Consider the following 21,366-nt stretch of genomic DNA (forward strand, 5'->3'; position numbering starts at 1 on the left):
CTAGACGGAACTGAATTTAAAAAAAAAAAAAAATTAAAGAACAACTAGGATGAGGTTGAGTGGGAGAGAAGATGGCAGAAGAATGGAGGGAATGTGTGCTAGTCCCCATTTTTAAGAACAAAGGCGATGTTCAGAGCTGTGGGAACTACAGAGGAATAAAGATGATGAGTCACACATCGGGAAAGAGTAGTGGAGGCTAGACTTGGGACGGAAGTAAGTATCACCCTTCCTGTTTGCGGTAATAATGGATAGGCTGACAGACGAGGTTAGACTAGAATTCCCTTGGAACGTGATGTTCGCAGATGATATTGTGATCTGCAGTCAAAGCAGGGAGCAGGCGGAGGAACAATTAGAAAGATCGAGGAGGTACGCAATGGAAAGGAGAGGAATGAAGATTAGCCGAAATAAAACAGAATATATGTGCGTGAATGAGAGGGGCGGAGGGCGAAGAGATGGCGAGGGTGGACGACTTCAAATACTTGGGGTCAACAATACAGAGCAATGGAGAGTGTGGTAAGGAAGGGAAGAAACTGGTCCAAGCGGGATGGAACAGTTGGGGGAAGGTGTCTGGTGTGTTATGTGACAGAAGAGTCTCCGCTAGGATGAAGGGCAAAATTTATAAAACGGGGGTGAGGCCGGCCATGATGTACGGACGAGAGACGGTAGAACTGCAGAACTGGAAATGACAGAAATGAAGATGTTGAGGTTCTCGCTCGGGGTGAGCAGGTTGGATAGGGTTAGAAATGAGCTCAGCCAAAGTTGGATGTTTTGGAGACGAGGTTCGAGAGAGAAGACTTGGATGGTTTGGACATGTTCAGAGGCGTGAGAGTGAGTATATTGGTAGAAGGGTGCTGAGGATGGAGCTGCCAGGCAAAAGGAAAAGCGAGAGGGAGACCAAAGAAAAGATCGATGGATGTTGCGAGGGAGGACATGAGGACAGTTAGGTGTCAAAGAGGACAATCCACGAGATATGCTTGGATGGAAAAAGATGACGCGCTGTGGCGACCCCTAACGGGACAAGCCGAAAGAAAAAGAACAACAACTACTGTAGAATTAGGTTACATTCCCCCTGCACATAGATCAGCCCAGTATTAAAGGTAAAGAGCGACCCCAGAGGCGGCCGGGGTGCCTGTCGGTCCGCATTAGGGCCGTGAGAGTGGCGCTTCAAAGCAAACCTCCCGGTCGGAAGGGGATTACGCACAACCGCTGTCATGTGACGACGGTCATCCTGATCCTCATTCACACACTTCACGTGCTTCGAGAGCTTCCACAGCTCCGGTTTCTGCTTTAGTATTAAAAGACTAACATTGGATAAATTATCAACTCGCATTTCCTCCGAAACAAAGGTGATTCATACAGAAAATACTACGACACGGGCAATAATGGTGATAATACAGGTGGTGACCTGCAATAAAAATGACTCATTTTTGCAATTTGCCTCTCCCAGTTGAAGTTTACTGTCAAACGAAACATAAAACAACTACAGTACAACCTCGGTTCTCGACCACAATCCGTTCCAGAAGGCGGTTCCAAAACCGAATTGATATTTCCCACGCCTGCATACAGAGGCTGCGTTATACGCAATAACAACGCGCGTCGTGGATCAGCTGGTTGGGCCGCGCGCGTTATGTTATTTCCAGGTTTTTTCGCGATGCGTTCGAATGACCAATAACAATGCACGTTCTGGGTCAGCTGGTCGGGCCGCGCGCGTTACGTTATTTCAGGGTCTTGTCGAAGGCGCTCGAGTACCGATTTTCGTTCGAAAACAGAAGCGAAAAAAATCTCGAAATTTTCGCCCGAGATCGGAGACGTTCGAGAACCGAGTATTCGCTGTACGTGTATTTAAACCACACGACTTTGCCTTGCACTAGCTTAACGCTAAAGAGGTGCAAAACCCCACAGACGGGCAAATAGCCGCTGTGTTATAACTAGTGATGCACCGAAAATCGACATTCTTTGCTGGAACCCAAGACCAGAAACCGAAACACCGAAGGATATGAATATGCCAACTATGAGTAAAATTCCATTTATGGTTATAACCAAAAGTCGCACAAGAAGCTGCTAAGTTTCCCATCTATTTATTACTATATTACTTTATTACTATCTATTTATTTTTGTCCAGACGGTCATGTATTAGGTCACTTTTTTCCTCTCCCAAACACATTGCGCAATTTTTTTTTCCTGTACATGCTGAACTGATCTACCTCACTGCGTGAGTAATCAGACGGCTCACAGTAGAGAACAGAACTGTGCTGTGATCTCAAACGAGGATTTTGAAATATTAACGCAATCTATTATGACACCACCCCCTTTGTGTAATTCCTTACTGTATGTCGTTTCAGGAACCACAACCAAAGAGTAAAGTCTTCTTCCTCTCGCTGAGTCGTAGTAGGAAAGGATGCTAAACCTGTAGTAATTATTTACATTTTATTTGTGTGTGTAATATGTTAACGGGAAGCCGGTTGACAATGTAAACGCACACAAGTAAACGCGAGTAACCAGAACCACAATTGTCTCCTTCCCGTGCTTTGGCTTTGTACAGGCCTTTGTTTGGGACTTTATCTCCTCTACCCAGTAGACCTAAGTCGGATCAAGAAAAGTGGAACAGGGGTAAAACCAATTGGTAACGGTACCCTCTCACCGACATACAGAATCAATCTGCGCTATTAGAATCGGAACCTGCATGTATCGGGAGACATTCATTGATCCACTGTGCTGGGGAAGGGAAAGCACAGGTGGATTCAAAGCAGCAAAATTGTCTCCTACCCGCTAAGATTTTTCAACTGGCTTTTTCGACAGCTGCGCTTTTTCGTGTTTGACTTGCGCAAGATGGGCCACCAGAACTGCCGCGTCTGCGCGCTGAAGCTTAGTAACGCCGACCTTCTCCACCTGAGAGGTTTATTAAACGGCTAGGCTTTTAGCGAAACGTCGCGCGGATCCAAATGACTGTGCAGAAGGAGTGCCGGCGCTTGCCGTTGCACAACGACTTGTACGGGTGTGCCCGAGAGAGGCTTTGCGGAGTCACTCGGCTTCAAACGATTTTGACTACGGAGGGTATAATCAACTCAAGGAGTCTTTGAACGTGGTACTATGGACTAGAAATGCAAACGCTGTGAAAGGCCTTGCATACAGCAAATGATCTATTTATAATGTGAAATTAGATTTCTAAATCTATTTCTAGTGTCTTAAGGGATAGGGGAACCTGGCCAGATAAGCACAAAAACTACATTAAACATGTTTTTAAAAATCCTGAAAAAGAAATGATGCTAAATTGGTAAAACTAGCTAGGTGAGTACTAAATTTGAACTGCGCTAATATTTCTCAATTGATCGATTGCTACTTTTCAGTCTAATCACTTTCTGATCATAAATATGATTTTAATAATGAAAACTTTTTTTTTTTTGGGGGGGGGGGTGTGACATTCCCAGAACTACGATCCCTAAGATTTTAGTCCCTTAACATGTACACAAAGCCACTGAGAACGACAGTGGGCTATAGTTGTTCTGGATACAGTTTTTCCTTTACATAAATTGTGGTTTTTTTTTTTTCTCAGCTTTTGACATTTTGCTCGATATTATTTCGCTTTGCACTTCCAGCGACATGTGTCTTCGTCGTCAATTTCCGATCTTGGATCCTTGTCAGCGTCATCTCGCTCAGGTGTGCCAAATTCATGTCGTGCCACTGACTAGTTTCGAAATCAGAAGATATTAAAAATGGTTTGTTTTCAATATAGTATGATTTAAAGTGAAGACAATTTCAAATCTCGGTATGTTAGCTGGAAACATGAAGTCGTGGCACATGATTTGCTTTTGCGGCCCAATCGAGGGGCGGAACAGACCCCCTGGGCTTGAGTTTGACATCTGTGATCTATGTTGTCCAAAAAAAAAAAAAAAAAAAAGAATCAAAAAAGGAAACAAGCGAGGATAAGAAAAAAAATAGTTTACTTTTACGCTGAGTCTTTATTTATAAGCCACTGAACTACACTTTCTAGGGTGTTGGATGTGCACGCGGTACGTAAGTGATGAATGCAACAATGAACTTCCTCTTAAAGTCAAAATTGCAACTGAAACTGGATTTCTTGAAGGTATGTATGCCTTTTGTGTCGTTATTTTGCTCCGAGCTAAAAAATGACAAGCATTCGCGGGCTCGATCCTCTCCGACTGCCGCTGTTCAGAATGTGCGAGTGTGCCTAATGTTCACTTTAATACCTTTAACCCAATTGTCAGCCGCTACCCGAGCTGCAAAATGATCTTGCACAGCCGCACCGACCAAATACTTCCTAGATCATGCTACGTCTCTCCTACTAAGACCCCCCTGCTGCATTTGAACAGATCACTTTAACGCCACCACCTCCAGCAAAGCGACCCAGACTGTAATCTAGTCTCCTTCTAGCCCAAGACGAGGGATTTTCTTGCTCTTCAACCTTCGTCACCCTGCCCCAACTGTGCGCTTTCTCGGAACGCCGCGCCTCCATTGAGGATTTTCGTTACAATATAGACAGCGGAGGTCTCATGATCTCCCGGCTTTATTAGAAAACTAGAGGTTGCTGGGTTTGTATCGGCACAAGGTGTGGGATGAAATGTGCGCAAAGGTACATTAAAGGTCCGCTGTCATGAAAGGGATGATTTTTAGTATGTTATTAATGAAAAAAAAAAAAACGGCAGCCGGTGTGGACCCAGCAGTTTTTTCGCCACAAAACATGTTTTTAACGTGTATGGCTTTTTGTAACTCCCGCCTTGAAAATCCTCTCGAGGCATTTGTTTTTGAGAAAAAGCAGGAAGTGGCGTACAGAGCATTAGCCCACTCAAGCGGTCTCGTCTGTTTAGTTTTACCTGCTTGAACGTAGCTCGTTGTTCCTTCGTGTTAGCCAAAATGCCGGCTCGTTGGATTGCTGGGTATTGCTCCAACGCTCGGGAGGATGGATTCACTCTTCATACTTTTCCAAAAGACCCGGTTCGTCGTGAAAAATGGATTGCACAGGTGCAAAGGACGAGAACTTTGTGGGTTCCAAATGACTGGTAGGCGTGTATACAGCTACTAAAAAAAAAACAATAGCTGGGGGTGTAATCTGTAAATCAAGGGTGTTAAATGTGTCGATGTGCGCATCGGAAGGCTTCCGTGCACCAGCCGGTGAAGGACAGGCTCCGCAGGCCTTGTGGATCGCCACCGGCCTGGTCGACAAGGCCGAACCGTCAACACGGCTGGCTAGTTGTGGCGCCGGGCCGCGGTGGAAGTAGATCGGACGGGGAGGCGGTTTGGGCGTGGCGTTGTCGTCGCTCATGGGCGCTGTTGTTTTTAATCACCACCGCACGGAGGTGTGGATCGGGCGGGGAGGTGGTTTGGCCATTATTTGCATATCCTCTAAATAAGGCTCGAAACGATTGGTTAATATTGCCCCGGTCACTTCACTCGGTTGTGAGATGTTCTCTTAGAAAAGAGCTTGCGTGTCAGAAGGGGCGTGTTCGTCTCCCTTGGCAGGTGGAAAAGCGTGTTTTCAATGGCACGGGCAGTAGATGCAGCCAATATGGCGACCACTTGGATGTCAAATGACGCTTCCGCAACTTTGCGCATGGATGACGGCGCTCTCCGCTCATATTTATTTTTTCGTATAGACATTGAAGTGAATAATGTTATATGTATTTTTCATGACATTATCTATTTTACAATGTTTACACTTGGGCTTTAAGTACTGCTTGAGCTAGAAGAAACACAGTCACGTATGAGCGAGTTGAAACCGTGGAAATCCACATTTTGAGTCTCGACCATACGGAACTGTAAATTTCAATGCCCCTTGAACAATAGTACTCATGTATTCCTACTTCCTGTGTTTTGCCCATACGTTTGACCAGATCGTGTCTGTGCGCGTCTGTTTTTATGCTGAACTTCAGACCACAGGAACACGGCTGGCGTTTTTTCCACGAGGGACACAAAGGAGACTGGTGGGCATCAGACTGTAAAGCAAACAAGTCGCCATAGAGGAAGTAGGTTGTCTTTTGGAAACCTTGTCACGTCGCACTCACACGGATGCTCGGGTGATCTTGATCGGATGTGAAACCCGCGGTCGCTACGTAAACATTTGTTAACTCAACAAGCCCGCGCAACTTAGGTGAGAAAGCCCGTGGAGTTAAACAAGCATCACAGGATTATCCGCCGTGTTCTGACGCTTCTCGAGTAAATGGACGTGTCCGCGGCTAGCGTGACCATGTCTACGTCTAAACATATGGTTCCCAAACCTATTTGGTTCCGTATTGTACCTTAGAAAATAATGACGATACAATACTAAGCAACTTCACGCAAATGCTATGATGTGTTCTGAAAGTAGACGCCGTGTCTTGTGTGGGTCGGCATGTTTACAGTCCATGGTATGCATGGCGCTACTTAGACAGGACAGCAAGATTTTAAGTTAGAAAACTAAATTGCACGTCTCCTTCTTATACATGGGAACGGAGCTTCAACGGTTAACGCTGCACCCTCCAACCCAATGATACCACGCTGCGGCGCCCCTTTCTACATGAGTTATTAAATGAAGCTTTGCCCCGTGTCCAAATGTGCCGCAGCATCTCTTGATATGTGGGCATTACCTTAGTAATCCTCTTAGTGGTGGGAAAGTGGTTTAGCGGGCGCATTCTTTATGACAGGAGCACAAATGGGAGGGGGCGGGGCGGGGATCGCGTTAGCCCGAGGGGCCCCGGTCGGGGTAAAGGAGGCCGCCCGTCTCGTTTTCCGACAACTTTTCACCCGGGATGGCCCCGGAGCCGCCCTGTGAACCTGCTCACTCCTCGCTCCCCACCTCCACCGTGGAGCTTTTTGATACAGTCGACCCCAGACAAAAAGGAGGGAAAACTGTGTCAGAGGTCACAATGTAACAAAGATCATTCATTCTCATCTTTCATTGCAGTTTTTGCACCCGGTGTTTTGAGTTTCCATGCAATACCGTTCCATTTTTCACGCACACATCGACTGCAACTTTAGGTGCGCTTGCCGTATCCTATATCTAAAATGCCTTTACCAATATAAAGTGCTCGGCCTAACCCTAGGTCACAATATCATCTGCGATCATTATGGTCCAAGTGGATTCCAGTCTAACCTCATCTGCCAGCCCATCCATTACCACAGCGAACAAGAAGCGGCTCAGAGCTGATCCCTGATGCACTCCCACCTTCACCTTAAATTCTTCTGTTAGGCCTACGGCTGCCCTCATACATGTCGTGTACTATTCTAACATATTTGTCCGCCACACCACACTTCCTCTCTTGGTACTCTGTCATAGGCTTTCTCTTGATCCACAAAGACACAAATGTTGGTCGGGGTGTGCTGACTTCCACTTAATATGAGGTTGATGTGATTCTGAATTCTGAACACAGCCACGTACCCAGTCGTGAAATGTTCTATTAGATATTTGTTTTTAATTTAGTTGTAGATATTATAGGTCACACGAACAGAGGAAAAAGTTTTGAAACCTGACATTTCAACAGGGGTGCGTTGACCTTTTCTATCCACCGCAAGTTCAGACGTTTTGGACTAATTGGCTCCATAAAGAGATGAGATGTCAGCTCATCTCCGTTCCTTGGCTCCAGCTGCTCAGCGCAAATACGACCGGCGCTGGGAACATTGCGGATTCGGACAGCGCGTCGGGGCGATTTCGGTTTCCAGCGGAGAGCGATGTAAGGACACGGCTGAGGTACTGGAATTACCGTGCTGTAGTAGCCCAGGGGATTCAGACACACATTCAATTTAATACGTCTACTTTTCAGTGATATTTCTTGCATTAAAAGCTTTTTAAATTCTACTTTTTCCAATGTTGTTATTTAATGATGCAAAGCGCATTGTGTATGAAATGCAAATAAATTTGCTCTGCTATGTGTTGAAAATTCTGAAGATTACACTTTCTAACATTTCGTCCTTCGTAAAACAAATACGGTACGTCCTTTCAATTTTCTGGCCTTTATTTACAAATGTATCAAGACAAACAAAAGAAAGCTGACATCTTCGCACTTTTAAATAAAATGACGTCAAAATTTCGAGACAACGTCGTGAAAAACAGTCAACATTTAACAAATGTCAGCAGTCAGAAACTCCAAGATAACGTCGTCAGAAACGGTCGACATGTGCAAACGGTGAAAAATTTCAAAGATGACGTGAAAAAGTCAACATTTATGAAGAGAAATGCAAAGACAGAAAAACGCTGCTTGCCGAAAGCTTCTCCTCATCTCCTATTATTCAGGCAGAGTGTCGTTGAGGACCACGCTTATATTTCGACGGTACCAGTAGAAGATGGCACCGGCTGCAAGGCCCGGACACGCCGAGGGTGATGAAGATGGCGATGGAGGCGACCGCGCTGATTGTCAGCGGCTGAGAACCGTTGACATCGGTGAGCTTTCGGGAGACCAGCGGACACTTGAGGATAACATCGCAGTAGTTGATGTCCACCACGCTTTTCACCGCGCAGCGATAGATCCCGCAGTCCCGCTCGAAGGTTTTGTAAACACGCAAGGTGCCTCCAGTGGGGCCCGCGACGGCAGCAGCGGGCATGACCTTGTTTCTGGTGATCTTGGCCCAGGTGTAACGCAGGGGGTAGTTGCCATGCGTGGATTTGCATTGGAACGTCAGGAAGGAGCCTCCTGCAAATTCCTTGTCTGCACTGCACTGCACTCGGGCTGACTGGGGAGTTCCGTGACAGTCAGGTCCACGCTCTTAAAGTCCAGCTCAGGTAACTTCTTCACAAAGCACCGGTACGACCCGGAGTCTGAGTGACAAACATCTCTGATGACGATTGAAGCGTAGCCGTCTGTCGGCGCTGACGATGTGAAGCGGACCCTCCCTTCCAGCGCTTTGTCCATGTCAGAATACAAGCGGCCGTCGGTAAACCAGATGACGTACCTCTCGTCTTCTGTTGCGGACGCGATACTCCACGTGATCTCGGTGTACTGCATGGTGGTCACGGTGTGGGTGAAAGTACAGGCAAGCTTGACATCTGACCCCCTGGCGGCGTAATAGTGGTCACTGTTCATGGTGATCTCCAGAGCGCTCCCAGGAGGACCAAAGGATGCACCGCATTGTCGCTTTGTACGCACTGGCGAGTACAAACGCAGCCACAGTGACATGTAATAACTTGGTTTTTTTTTTGCATTGTTCCAAGTTTAAAAGTTATCAATCAGGAATGTTTCCACTTGCGAATTTGACACAAACCAACTTTTTTGCAAGAGGAGTGTACTAATAATGGAATACTTTGAGTTATTTGGCTCAGGGTGGAAGCACAATAACCATACATACACGAAATTCTATTTGACGAAATAAAGTCAGGATTCCTTGCCTCTTCAACTTTTCCAAAGACTGAAGAAAGACGATGCACTCAAGTAAGAGCAACACAATATGGCTTCAACAGCGTTGGGAAGAATTCACAGTAAAACGTGCACAATTTTGAATAGAGAGGTGAAATAAAGTCGTAAGGAGGTCAAATTATGATGACGTTATTACCCTAACGACGAATCATCAGTAATTCGAAACGATGGTAGTAACGCTCTATTTTCTCCGTTACAGTTACTCACTACAAGCTACTTGCCGTCCGCCATTTTCGCGATCTATTTTTAGAATTGGGTTCGGATCCGCCACGACTACCGCGGTGGGGTGACACTCAAGTTCAACCAATCAGACGGGACAAAAAAAGTCACGTGTCCGCACACACCAGTTGGGCTCCGCGGGCCAATCAAAATGAGTCGTGACAGCCGCGCGAACGCTACAGACGACGAAAACAAAAAAATAAAAATAAAAATTAATATGCAGCGTCGTGTTTGCCGTTGGACAAATTTGGAGATTTCACGCCACTTCCAACTCGAAGAAACAGCTTGCGGTAAATCGAAGATGTTTTTGCCGTTTTGGTCGCAAAGTCACTGGCCGGTTATAAAAGGGAGCGGATCCTTTTTACACTTTATATCACCGAAAAATGAGCAGTTAAAACAGAACACATGTCAAATACGAATGGATCACTTTCAAGTTTATTTCTGTTTACTTTCAGTTCTCTCACAAATATTTCAAAATAAATCAGTTGAGTCGTACAAATGCGAGCTAGGCCGCACCAATGGTGGGGAAAAAATTGAATAATTTGTCATGGTCAGTTTCTTGTTTATCACAAAAAAAAAAAAGATGGCATATAAACAAGGGTATGTATTGTTTTTTTTTGTAATGGCTGCAGCCTCTTTGCTGTTTTAGTAATATTTCTGGTGCGGCTGTTCACATTTGACCATTCGAGGTTCACCATTCATTCCCGAATTTTGCTCTGAATGTTTTTTTGTTTTTTTCCCCCCCCACAATGTACCATATTTTCACAACCATTCGGTGCATTTAGAAGTCACTCGGATCCAAAATCTGTGAAGGGTGCTGTTGACTAGGCCAATAAAATACACTTAAACTGGTTCCGTGAGTAGCATACATGCTAACATTTATGTAAAAAGAAAAGAAAAGAAAAGACAGTGAGACTCGTGACTTATCTGCTTTCATTTAGCTTCCAGGCCTTGTTGTATCTGATGAAAGAGCTTCTCATCCCTGCCCTGTACTTATTATATTTTTGCCATATCATCCGCATCTCCAATATAAACATGCTGGGTAATAATGAGAGAGCGTCAGTTCACTTCAGTACTGTTGACAATACACTACATCACTTTTAGGCTTGCACAGTGCTCATTACATGACTTTTACAATCTAATGAGATATGACAGAGCAGCTGGATTAAAAAGTCAGCATTTTTTAAAGATTGTTATGATTTGTTCTCATCCAAAATAAGCGTTATTATCTTTCTAAAGGGATTATTATTCCCCATTAGATGCTGTATGGAGTCATTGTGATGATCATTGTAGCTTCCCTGGTCATGAAAAAAAATGCTATTGTAATGTGATCTATTAGTTTGAAAAATAGTAATATGGATTTTTGTTATAGTGACAACATAAGGGTCACTTGAGATGAGCGTCAGACCACATCTCATATTTTTCCTTTGAACGGATAAGCGTCCAAAATACCAGGCAAAGTCTCATCAACTCGCGATAACGTCTGAGTTCCTGAACTTGTCTCTACTTATCTCAGTATGTAGTAATACCCCCAACACAGGAAGTGCAACAGCATACTTTTGTTCTTACAGTTTCCTCTTTGGCCAGAGATGGAGGTGAAGAGGTCACAAACCAGGGTCTCGCTGGCGGGAAGAGGCGGCGCCATCGTGAAGGGCCCGGCGTCACGACCAGTAAGGCGAATTTTAAGAAGCATCCAAAATATGTTTACAATTTGCCCCTGGGTCATTTTAAAAATTGTATTCTTCCAATCTGCATTTTGGGCCATAGACTGTCTACATAATAGCAAACAAGCAAGCAAATGTATTTGTATAGCACATTTTATACACGAGGTAACTCAATCATTTAAGGCATTTGAAAACAAAGAGATAAAACATTTAAACCTGGATAAAAACAATAAAAATGACAAAATATTAAAAAAAGGACAATTAAAACCACATACAGTGCAAGTAATATGATCAAAAAGTGATATATTCTAAAAACCATGAGGAAAAAGAAGAGTTTTCAACCTGGATTGAAAAACATTCCCACTTGGGGCTGATGTCACCTCTGTTGGCAACGTATTCCGTTTGTGTGCAGCATAGTAGTTAAATGCTGTTTGCTCTGGACTCTGCGCTCTACTATTTGACCTGAGTCAGTCGATCTCAGAGCTCTACTGGGTTTGTATTCCGCAAGCATTTCTTTCATGTAAATCATTTAGTGGTTAATAGACCAGTAGCAGAACTTTAAAAGCGATTCTAAAGCTGACTGGAAGCCAGTACGAGGACTTTAGGATTGGAGTTATATGCTCTGACCGCTTTTGTTTTGGTCAGAAGGTGAGCTGCAGCTTTCTGAATGAGCTGCAGCTGTTTAATACTTTTTTTTTTTTTTTTGGGGTGGGGGGGAGAGTCCAGTCAGACGACCATTACAGCAGTCAAGTCTTCTTGAGATAAATGCATGGATGAGCTTTTCCTGGTCTGCTTGGCACGTACAAGACTTTACTCTAGATATGTTCTTCAGATAGTCAACAATATATCTAATAATCAGGAGCATACAGTGGATAAAATAAGAAAAAGTCTCCTGTTGAAATGGAACTTTATTTTCGTGGCATAAAAAGGACCATAGCACTTTTTCTGGTTAAAATTTTCAACCCATAATTCCAATTACCGACCAAGTGATGATGCAACATTAATCTCGATAGATGCTCTGTCCCCAATTTTATAACTGGGAGTCACATGTAGCCTTCATGTCCGCGCATGACTGTAATTTTTTTCTACATAACTGACAAAAGAACCAGATTAGATTTGATCACTGACATTTCGAGAAGAACAGACAGCCAATGGGTTGCGCAAAAAAAAAAAAAAAAAAGTTTCACAACAAACGTTTGTAACTTACTCTTACACTTAAGTAGGAAAGGGAAACTTTGAACCTTTTGTTACAATACTTGATGAACAAAATGTGACCCGGGCAGTTTCTCCATCCTCGGTCACTATATTTGTGTTTTCAGCGGGTAAAATATTGTGACATTATCAGCGAAGCCAGTTATGATTATCATTATTTTCATGTTTCCTGTTTTGTTATTACAGTGTTTGTGCATTAGCACATCAAATATATACTGTACTTTAGATTCTATACAAACACCCATGACAGAATTCTAGTATGAGGTACAGTAGTACAGTACAGTTGTCTTTTGGACTAGTATTATTGGCAGAATATGAATCTTATTATATACTGTAAGTGCCAAATAGCATCCAAATCATCTAAAATAAAAAAAAAACAGAGCATCAAAAGTGAGAATAAAACCTAATATATCATTTCTCTCTCTCGCTCTCTCTCTCTCTCTCTCTCTCTCGCTCTCGCTCTCGCTCTCGCTCTTGCTCTCTCTCTCTCTCTCTCTCTCTCTATATATATATATATATATATATATATATATATATTAAATGTATAAAATCAGTGAGCTATTGCGGACCACATTTTATTTCCACATATTAACAATTAGTCAGTGATTGTGATGAATATTTTGATTAGAAAAAAAAATAAAACAAATGTTTATGTTACAAGTTTGCCTGAACCTTTACATTTAGAATTAGTGAGACAAAAACAATAATAAACCTCCAAAACTGCCTCACTTTGGACCTCTTATTTCTTAGCTCAATCGATTTCAAAACTGAAATTCAGAAGAGAATTTGTGGTTTCAATAGTATCGTATGGTCATAGCGAAACATGGGCACCGAGTTCCTCCAGGAACATTATCTTCCTTCCAGATTAGTACATGTATGAAAACCAAAAGCAGACTGACCCTTGTATGTATACAACGCCCGCACGCTCTCGTGATGTGCCAGCTCAATCCCACAACCCCAAAAATACACATTGTTACACTCAAAAGTAAACATTATTATCTTTTCAAAGACTTTTGCGTGTCATCTTTGTTCTCATCGCTCACTGGATTATCCTTAAATCATCAGAGGGAGAGAGTGGACGAGGAGCCTGTGGATTCACTCAACGTTTGATGTTTGCTCATCACCCTCAGTCGCCCTCGCTCGGTTCGTGATTCTGGCAGCGCGGCGGATCCGCTCGTCTGGAAAATTGATTGGACATCACTGCTGCATTTCATATTTGATAGTTGTAATGATTTGAAGGTGGGACAACGGATCAGTTGGAAATCGTTGGCCTCACAGTTCTGGGGTGCCGGGTTCAATCCCAGACCCGTCTGTGTATAGTTTGCACGCTCTCCCCGTGCCTGCGTGCGTTTTCTCCGGGCACTCTGGTTTCCTTCCATGTTCCAAAAACATGCAACATTAATTGGACGGTCTAAATTGCCCCTTGGTGTGATTGTGAGGGTGAGTGTGGCTGTTGTGATTGGCTGGCAGTCAGTTTCAGGGTGTACCCCGCCTCCTGTCCGTTGACAGCTGGGACAGGCTTCAGCACTTCCTTGTGAGGATAAGCGGCTAAGAAAATGGATGGATGGATAATTATTTGATGCAGAACCCTCTCCAGCAGCCTATAGGGAGTAAACAGATTGATCCGTCACATCCCGACATGGCTAAATTTAAAGCCCGCACCCGCAGTTCTGGAAAATTACTCTCTGACCGTGCAGCCACGTCGTAGTTTGTTTTGTATGCCAGTGTTACAGGCATTCGTCCCAGAAATGAGACAGCACGTATTGACCGATCGGCTTCAAGCGTGCGTGCTAACCTGCGCCTCTTACGTACCCGTACCGAACACGCCGCGGTTCCGCTGGACACCGATGCTGCGTTATGCAATTCCCATGCGGATACCAACACTTAGGACGCTCTCAGTCTCAGGATAGATGAACACCGTTGCACCCCACTCAAATTCCATTGGACACCGAATGCTCTGTTATGCAATTTTATTCCCATACGGACATGAAAATTATATGAACAGTCCCACCTCAGTGGCAACTACGCGAGTCGCTCGAATGGCAATATCACGACCAATGTTTTTCCATCCAGGGTAGCTGCAATGCACAAGACTAAATTCTCTAAAACTCACATTTTCATGATATTTGGGAATGCGCATTCAAGCACTACACCAGCAGAGTTCTATAAAGTCTACATACATTTTTTGAATTTCAGTTTTAAAAAAAAGTCTTTCTTCTTGTTCTATGTTCTGACTTGAGTTCCGCATGGCACGGATCCACTGAGAATGACGGCGCACCTTCTTGGAACCGCATCTGACATCCAGTTGAAAGCGGCCTGACCCGCATAAGGTAAAGCTTGATAGTCGCGTATCGTTGCACTTCCCAGAAGCTCGAGGATGCGTCACACAGTCTCGCAGAACTCAAAAAACAGTGACGGGTCTCCCCCGACTCCCCCCACATATTTTGCATTTGCCGCACATACAAAACAGGATGTTTGCATCGATCGCGATTTGGTGTGTATCACACCAAATTAGTTGCCATTTATCGTTGTGCTTGCACTTCTCTGCTCTTTATAAACAGGAAAAGACATTGTTACTGGACAGAATAGCCGTGGGGGGGAGCTTATTGGCTTTGAACACCTGCTGACACACTCACTTCCCTCCGACCACAACTTTACAGTCAACTAAAACATCAATGGAAAGTTTTAAAATAATTCAGTCAATTAATTAAAAAAAATAAAGATCAGGGTTTTAAATGAGGCCATTATATCCGTACCAGATGTGTAAGACATCATCAAGACATCAATCCCCCCCAAAAAAAGATCCTTCAGTCAGAAATCTGTTTCTTACTTCATTCAAATGACACCCACACTCAACACCTTTTTGTCTACAAAGTTATAAAATATGATGATGATAATATTTTTAGTTTGCATTACATAATGCAGACACCTTGCAGTAAACCATTATTATATGGAGTTTATTCGTCACCATGACATTTCCATTCCATTCATAAAGTTTTTTTTTCCAAGCACATAATTGCAAACTTTAAATGTACAAAAATATAACTATTAAAACAATTATAACATTTTGATTAAAGTGTATGGGGTGTGTAATTTCCAACGCAAATTATCTTATGTAGACAAAAATATATGTTCAACTGTTCTATTAAATGCATATCCTGTTCGATGGTTTTACCAAACAATATAAGTGTCTATGAATTAAAGTCTGCGAACTTTGACCTCGTTTCACTTATCTGCAAAACGACTCATTTAGTGGGGGGACCTCTGACGTCACAAAATTTGGGATGAGCTGTTTTGGAACGACGATAAGATGGGAATCTTTTGTATTTTAAGCATTTAGTGCCCAAACAAAAGGACAGGATACCAGCTTTCAGCATAACGTTTTGCGGTTCTGCTCATGACATCTTGGGAAAATTGTGACAAAAATGGGGTTTGGACGAGTCTGGGGACTGTCAGGTTATAGCATGAGTTTACCACGTGGAATTATATTTATGGTGAAGTAAGTTATGACCAGCGATAGCTCTCAAATAAACGTGGCAACATTTTAAATGGATTCCGTTCATTGAAACCCTTATTTGTGAAAATATGCCAACTTAGACTATGTTATCGGCTTCTGTGTATTTTGGTGCAATAATAAGCATTTTACACGCAAAGTAGTTGTCGCGTACCAAATCACTAAATACACGGCGTTTGCATAATTTCAAAACAAGACCGAAAACTTTGTATATACATTCAGAATATTGAAGCCTTTACTATTTATCAGTTTATGACAAAGTAAACCAAACAAGAACTTCACAAACCCTTCAGAATAATGTTCATTGCTCGAATTGTCGGAAAATTCATCGGCGTTCTTACAGTGTATTCCTACGGGATCCATGTTGTCGTCACAACGTTCTACGTCACGCCCCGATCAGCTTTTTCCGTGACGTTTCCGTCCCTTTCCGGTGGATACAGCAATGTGCGATCAATTGTTGCTGATAATCGGAGAATAAAAAAAGGTGCACTGGGGTCCTGGCATACACTTTAAATGAATACCTTTATGACGCCTTTCTATTGTGTTGGCTGTTAAGTTTCCCAACAAATGTCAGCCTTAAAAATCGACCGTATTGACCTTTCTTGCGCGATCGATATCCGAACAATATTTGCCCAGGTGGCAGTTTGTTTGCGAACATTTCTTTTAATATGTTTATCCGCGCTGTGTCACCGTGACTAGCAAGGACCTTGCTGTTACGCAACCCTGCAGCGCTCAGCATGTCCTGCTTCGTGTCTTCGGTTTCCCCCAATCACCTTCACCTTGTGCAGGAACATTCTCGTGGAGAGCTTATCCAGCCCGCCACACGGCAACTTAAGAGGGAAAAAAAAAAACCTACTCATGAACTTATTAAATAAACAAGCATTTAGTCAGATCAGATTGCTTTATATTCTCAAGTGAACCCTGTGTTATTGAAAAGCAGGTTACCCTGGCGACCTACCCCCCGGCTATCTTGAGCTCGCTTCCTGATCGTGATTAACGAGTTAAGACGAAAAAAATTGGGCCAACTTGCTATTCTCTTTCCAGGCCCCTTGCACATGACTGCAAAGGGTGCAAATCAAACAAATTTCCCATAAGCCAACTCATATTTTAAAAAGAGATGTTTCTTGCAGATATAAAGCTGCTCTTGAATGCCTTTCACGGAACTATTCAGCCGTGAAAAGATTTCTCTGCGCATCTGCACTTGTCGGTGTCACATTTGTATGAATCTATTTGTGTTGTAAATGTGCAAATCCTGCCGCCAAACCACCAGCGTGAACTGTCCTAATTTGCACCCCAGGGTGAAATACGACTGCAAATACTCTGGAGCTTCACGTAATGATGCGTTCTTGTGTATACAGAACTGCATTTGTAGAAACAAGTCCAACTATATGCAAGGAACTGATGCTTTTATAAATAAATAAATAAATATATAAATATATAAAGAACAGTTCCTTGATGATTATCCAAAGCACAAATAGTCCTACAAAAGAAACAAATCAACATGTCATGACATGCCCTAAGAGATGTTAAATATTTCTTGTAATTAAGTACATCTTGTCGACAAATATTAGGCATTTATGTTTTGCCGCACCAATCGACAAGTGTAATAAATCTGAATTCATATTCTTTCCAGAGTTGAGTCTAGTGTGTAGTCGGTGCCCGCAACATTAGGTACAACTCCAACGGTACGCATTTTAAAATGGATACACGACGTACTGCCAAAAATGAGCAGAGTTGCGAGGCGGAACTTGACATTGGAAGCAAAAAGCTGGAAATTGTTACTATTGATTGATTGACTCCAATTGATTTAGAATTTTGATGGCGTCCCATTGGCGATGCATCGTTTTAGCAACACCGTTCAAAACTCATAGCGAACTCAAACCGACAGCTGTACAAACACAAATTCACGGTGCTGTATTATTGTTGTTTACTCTGAACCCAGACAGGAACACATTTATGAGGATTTTATTATGAATTCCACACTGACCTTATTTTGTCTGACTCCACTTGTGCGAAAAATGTCCGCACATATTTCTTCCTGGCTATGATTGTTTGTTTGATGAAAATAACTCCGGTAATCCTTTTTAGATGACAGTTTAAGTCGCTGTTCTACATTTAGGTATTTGCAAGTATATTGTTTTTTTTTTTTTTTTTAACTGGAGTGGGGTATTTTGTCGGTACGTTTCTGCAAACGTCTGCCTCTCGTGAAATACACCACCACCTAGGATAGGATAGGATAGGATGTAGTTCCTTGTGATGGATGGATGGATGGATGGATGGATGGATGGATGTGTGCAAGGTCATAAAAGTTGAGGCACAGCCTTTAATAGCTTTTATTACGTATACTGTGCAGACCTCAGCGTAGTAGTAAACAGCGGATCTAGTTTGATTTGTCTGTGTTAGCCAAACAAGGTATTGGTCATCAGTATGACAACTCTGCGCACTGTCTCAGTGAGTTTTACTTTGCCGGGAAATGGTTGCTCATTTTCTACTGGGGATTGGTCATCCTGTAACCTTGAATTGCAAAATATTCATGTCCGTCAAATGTTTACTTAGTTCCGTACGATGTGTTCCTAAAGCGATGAATACCAGGATAACAATTCCCATTTTAAGAAAGTACACAAGTTGTACTCACTCATATTTTCGATCTTTTTTAGTTTTGTCTTCTAAACAGGAAATAACATGAAAACAGTCACAGTAGTCGCTTCTACGAAAGCAATAAAACGTTACTTTTTTTAGGCCAGATCTCGCAGCAGAATTTCTCTTAGCCAATTAGCATTGGAAATAAACATGCAGTTTATAATTAAATATAACAACAGAAAACAATATGTGTATGGTGATGAAGGAATATAAAACAAGTTCTATTATCTGTTTGCTGATATCAAATTCAAACTTTCTGGATGAAATAGTGCTTCCATGGGATTAGTCATTCTAAGGATGCTCATTGGAAGGCAAGTAGAATAGTACATGCAGTAGTAGGAGTGAGTAAAATAAAATGTGCTATTTAGAAGATGTAAAATAAAAGGAAATTATGGTCCTTTAGTTTTATGGGCTCAAATCAAAATGGCTCAATATTTGTCATGGATTTTCATATGTTAATTGACATTTCAATCACCAATATATTTACTCTAGTCATGTCTTATTTTTAGCAGCCTTATAATATATTTTATCAGAGGGAAATATACTGTAGAGCCGTATGTCCCAAGTAAAATGGCGTCCTTTGAATGTGAAGGGCAAGCAAATGGAAAGAACACATGAATTTGTGAAACAAATATTATATTGAGATTCCACAGCTAGACTGTAATGTAATGTACACACACAATAAAGTTAAAATAACTAGTTTACAGAAATAATACTGACAAAGTTTTTATGTGATGTAGTGTTTCCATTTTGACTGCTCTTCCACCCTTCCGTGTGCGTACCCTCGGGTCGGCAGGGTCACCCCCTCGCAGTAAAACGCCGTTTCTCTCACAGTGTCGACATGTTCCCCCTCCGCTGTGTGGCTTGGCGGCCCCTCACAGCACGGCGCGCCACGTCCAACCCCGAGGCTCTGATCTCTGACACCCGCTGAGCCGGATCAGCTGCCACGTACCTGAGAGGACTTGAGGCACGCTGGAAACTGAATCGCACGCTGCACGGTCCTGCAGGTACGCTCCAGGAACGTCATTTAGAGGAAAAACACATACTGCCGCCATCACATTATGCAACAAGTTCTTCTCATGGTGACAGTATATATATATTTTTTAGTCACGATATTGCAGTATAACCGTATGTAACACAAATAGCATTCCCTTAGAGTCACATACTGCAACATGAAACGCATAACTTGTTTATACAAAGACGAGCAATATGTTTTTCAGCCTCCAGGGTCTGATGTATGTTGGGTAATAGTGACAGAATAGATGTGAGCCGACCAGAAGTCTGCGCCTTATATAATACTGTGTCTCGCTTACGGGCGCTCGCACTCATTTCATGTCTAGCCGATTCTTTCGATGTCATGTGCCGTTCGATGCCATTGACGTGTGGGTGTGCACTTGACAGCTGGCGGAGCAAACACAATTATATTTTTTCATTAGTCACTGTCTTCACATTTAGCGCTTTGCATTGGGGGGGGGTTTGATTAATGATAATTGTCAGTCTATATATGATTCATTTCATAACCTTGTAGGTCATTGTACATTATTCCCTCAGAAATGAATATTTTACTGATAGGATGTATTAGAAATAGCCTCTGGGCTCATCTTTTAGAAGAGCTCCGACGTGTGAACGTAAATAACCTTGGAAGGTGACTCATTGAGCCACCCGGTTTTTGTTCGGTGTGGTATATTTAAAATCTCATCCTACCAACTGGTGCCCATGTAGAACCCCAGAGGCATATGTTTTTGTCATTTCTGCTGGAATCACAGCTTAAAAATACAAATGTTGACGCCAGTCAAAAGCACCCAGTCTTGCTGAAGCAGCTTTGACGAATGTGACCATTCAGCTTGTTTTCGCCATTGGTCTGGATTTCAATATTAGACTGAAACAAGTGTAGTTGGCTGATGTTGACGGGGTCATTTTGAAGATGCACACAGATGGAGCAGCTGAACATTTCCACTCGGGACAGGAGATACTACTGGTCTTCAGGTAAAATGATGCTCAACGTCACAAATTAGTTTTGCCCTGTGGTAGCTAGATCCAACACTTGTATATGTACACACAAATTACCTCGTTCTCTTAAATATTGTTGTCAAATGTCTAAATTTGTGTACGTCAGCGCTTCTTGCACCTCACAAGCGCCAACATGAGCCAACATGCTAATTAGACAGCATAGTTATTGCACAGGCTGCACACAATGAAGGGCCACTCCAAAATGTTTGCTGTTTATAAAAACAAAAGTGTTATGGTTTGTTTGTCTGTTTTTTTTCCTCTCAGTGCAGTAACATGTTTGTTTTTGGAGGCAAAGATCCCAAGCAGACCAAGATCAACAAGTTGCTGCTACAAGTCCCAATGGGAGCATCAATGACCATTTTGAGAGTGAGGAAAACATCACCTACTATTGTAAATATTCATAACTTGGTTTTATTGTCCCTCCACAAATTCAGGCAATAAGTTTGTTTGCCCTGTGACATGCCAGGATGCCCCAAGTGTAGCAATAGGTAAATTGTTTGTGTGTGTTTTACTTTTGGGTGCAGGTATTTGAATGATAAAGACAAATGAATAAATGTTTACTAAAGCACCTTGCTGAGAACGAGTTGATTCATACCTCAACCCCCCTACCCACTTAACATGTTTTGTTGTGAATGTATTCAAAGACAAAATTAAGTAAAATCTTTCACGTTTTTTTGTTTTTCATACCCTCTGCAACAGAGCGAGCGAGTGTGTTTATGCGACGAATAAACAAATGGTATTTTACGTACATGCCATTTTGGCCTCT

General features: G+C 42.6%; 1 protein-coding gene across 5 annotated transcripts in view; it reads left to right on the forward strand.

Moving 5' to 3' along the window:
• Nucleotides 1–9,716: 9,716 nt before the first annotated feature.
• Nucleotides 9,717–21,366, forward strand: part of LOC133493693 (zinc finger protein 11-like) — a 79,285-nt gene continuing 67,635 nt past the window's right edge. For all 5 annotated transcript variants that reach the window (XM_061807361.1, XM_061807363.1, XM_061807359.1 and 2 more), the window contains exons 1-4: nt 9,717–9,850; nt 11,132–11,230; nt 14,677–14,766; nt 19,425–19,597. The gene's annotated coding sequence lies outside the window, so the exon portion shown is untranslated. The remainder of the gene's footprint in view (nt 9,851–11,131; nt 11,231–14,676; nt 14,767–19,424; nt 19,598–21,366) is intronic.

The sequence above is a fragment of the Syngnathoides biaculeatus genome, chromosome 20 (genome assembly GCF_019802595.1).
Source record: "Syngnathoides biaculeatus isolate LvHL_M chromosome 20, ASM1980259v1, whole genome shotgun sequence".
Classification (NCBI taxonomy): Eukaryota; Metazoa; Chordata; class Actinopteri; order Syngnathiformes; family Syngnathidae; genus Syngnathoides; species Syngnathoides biaculeatus.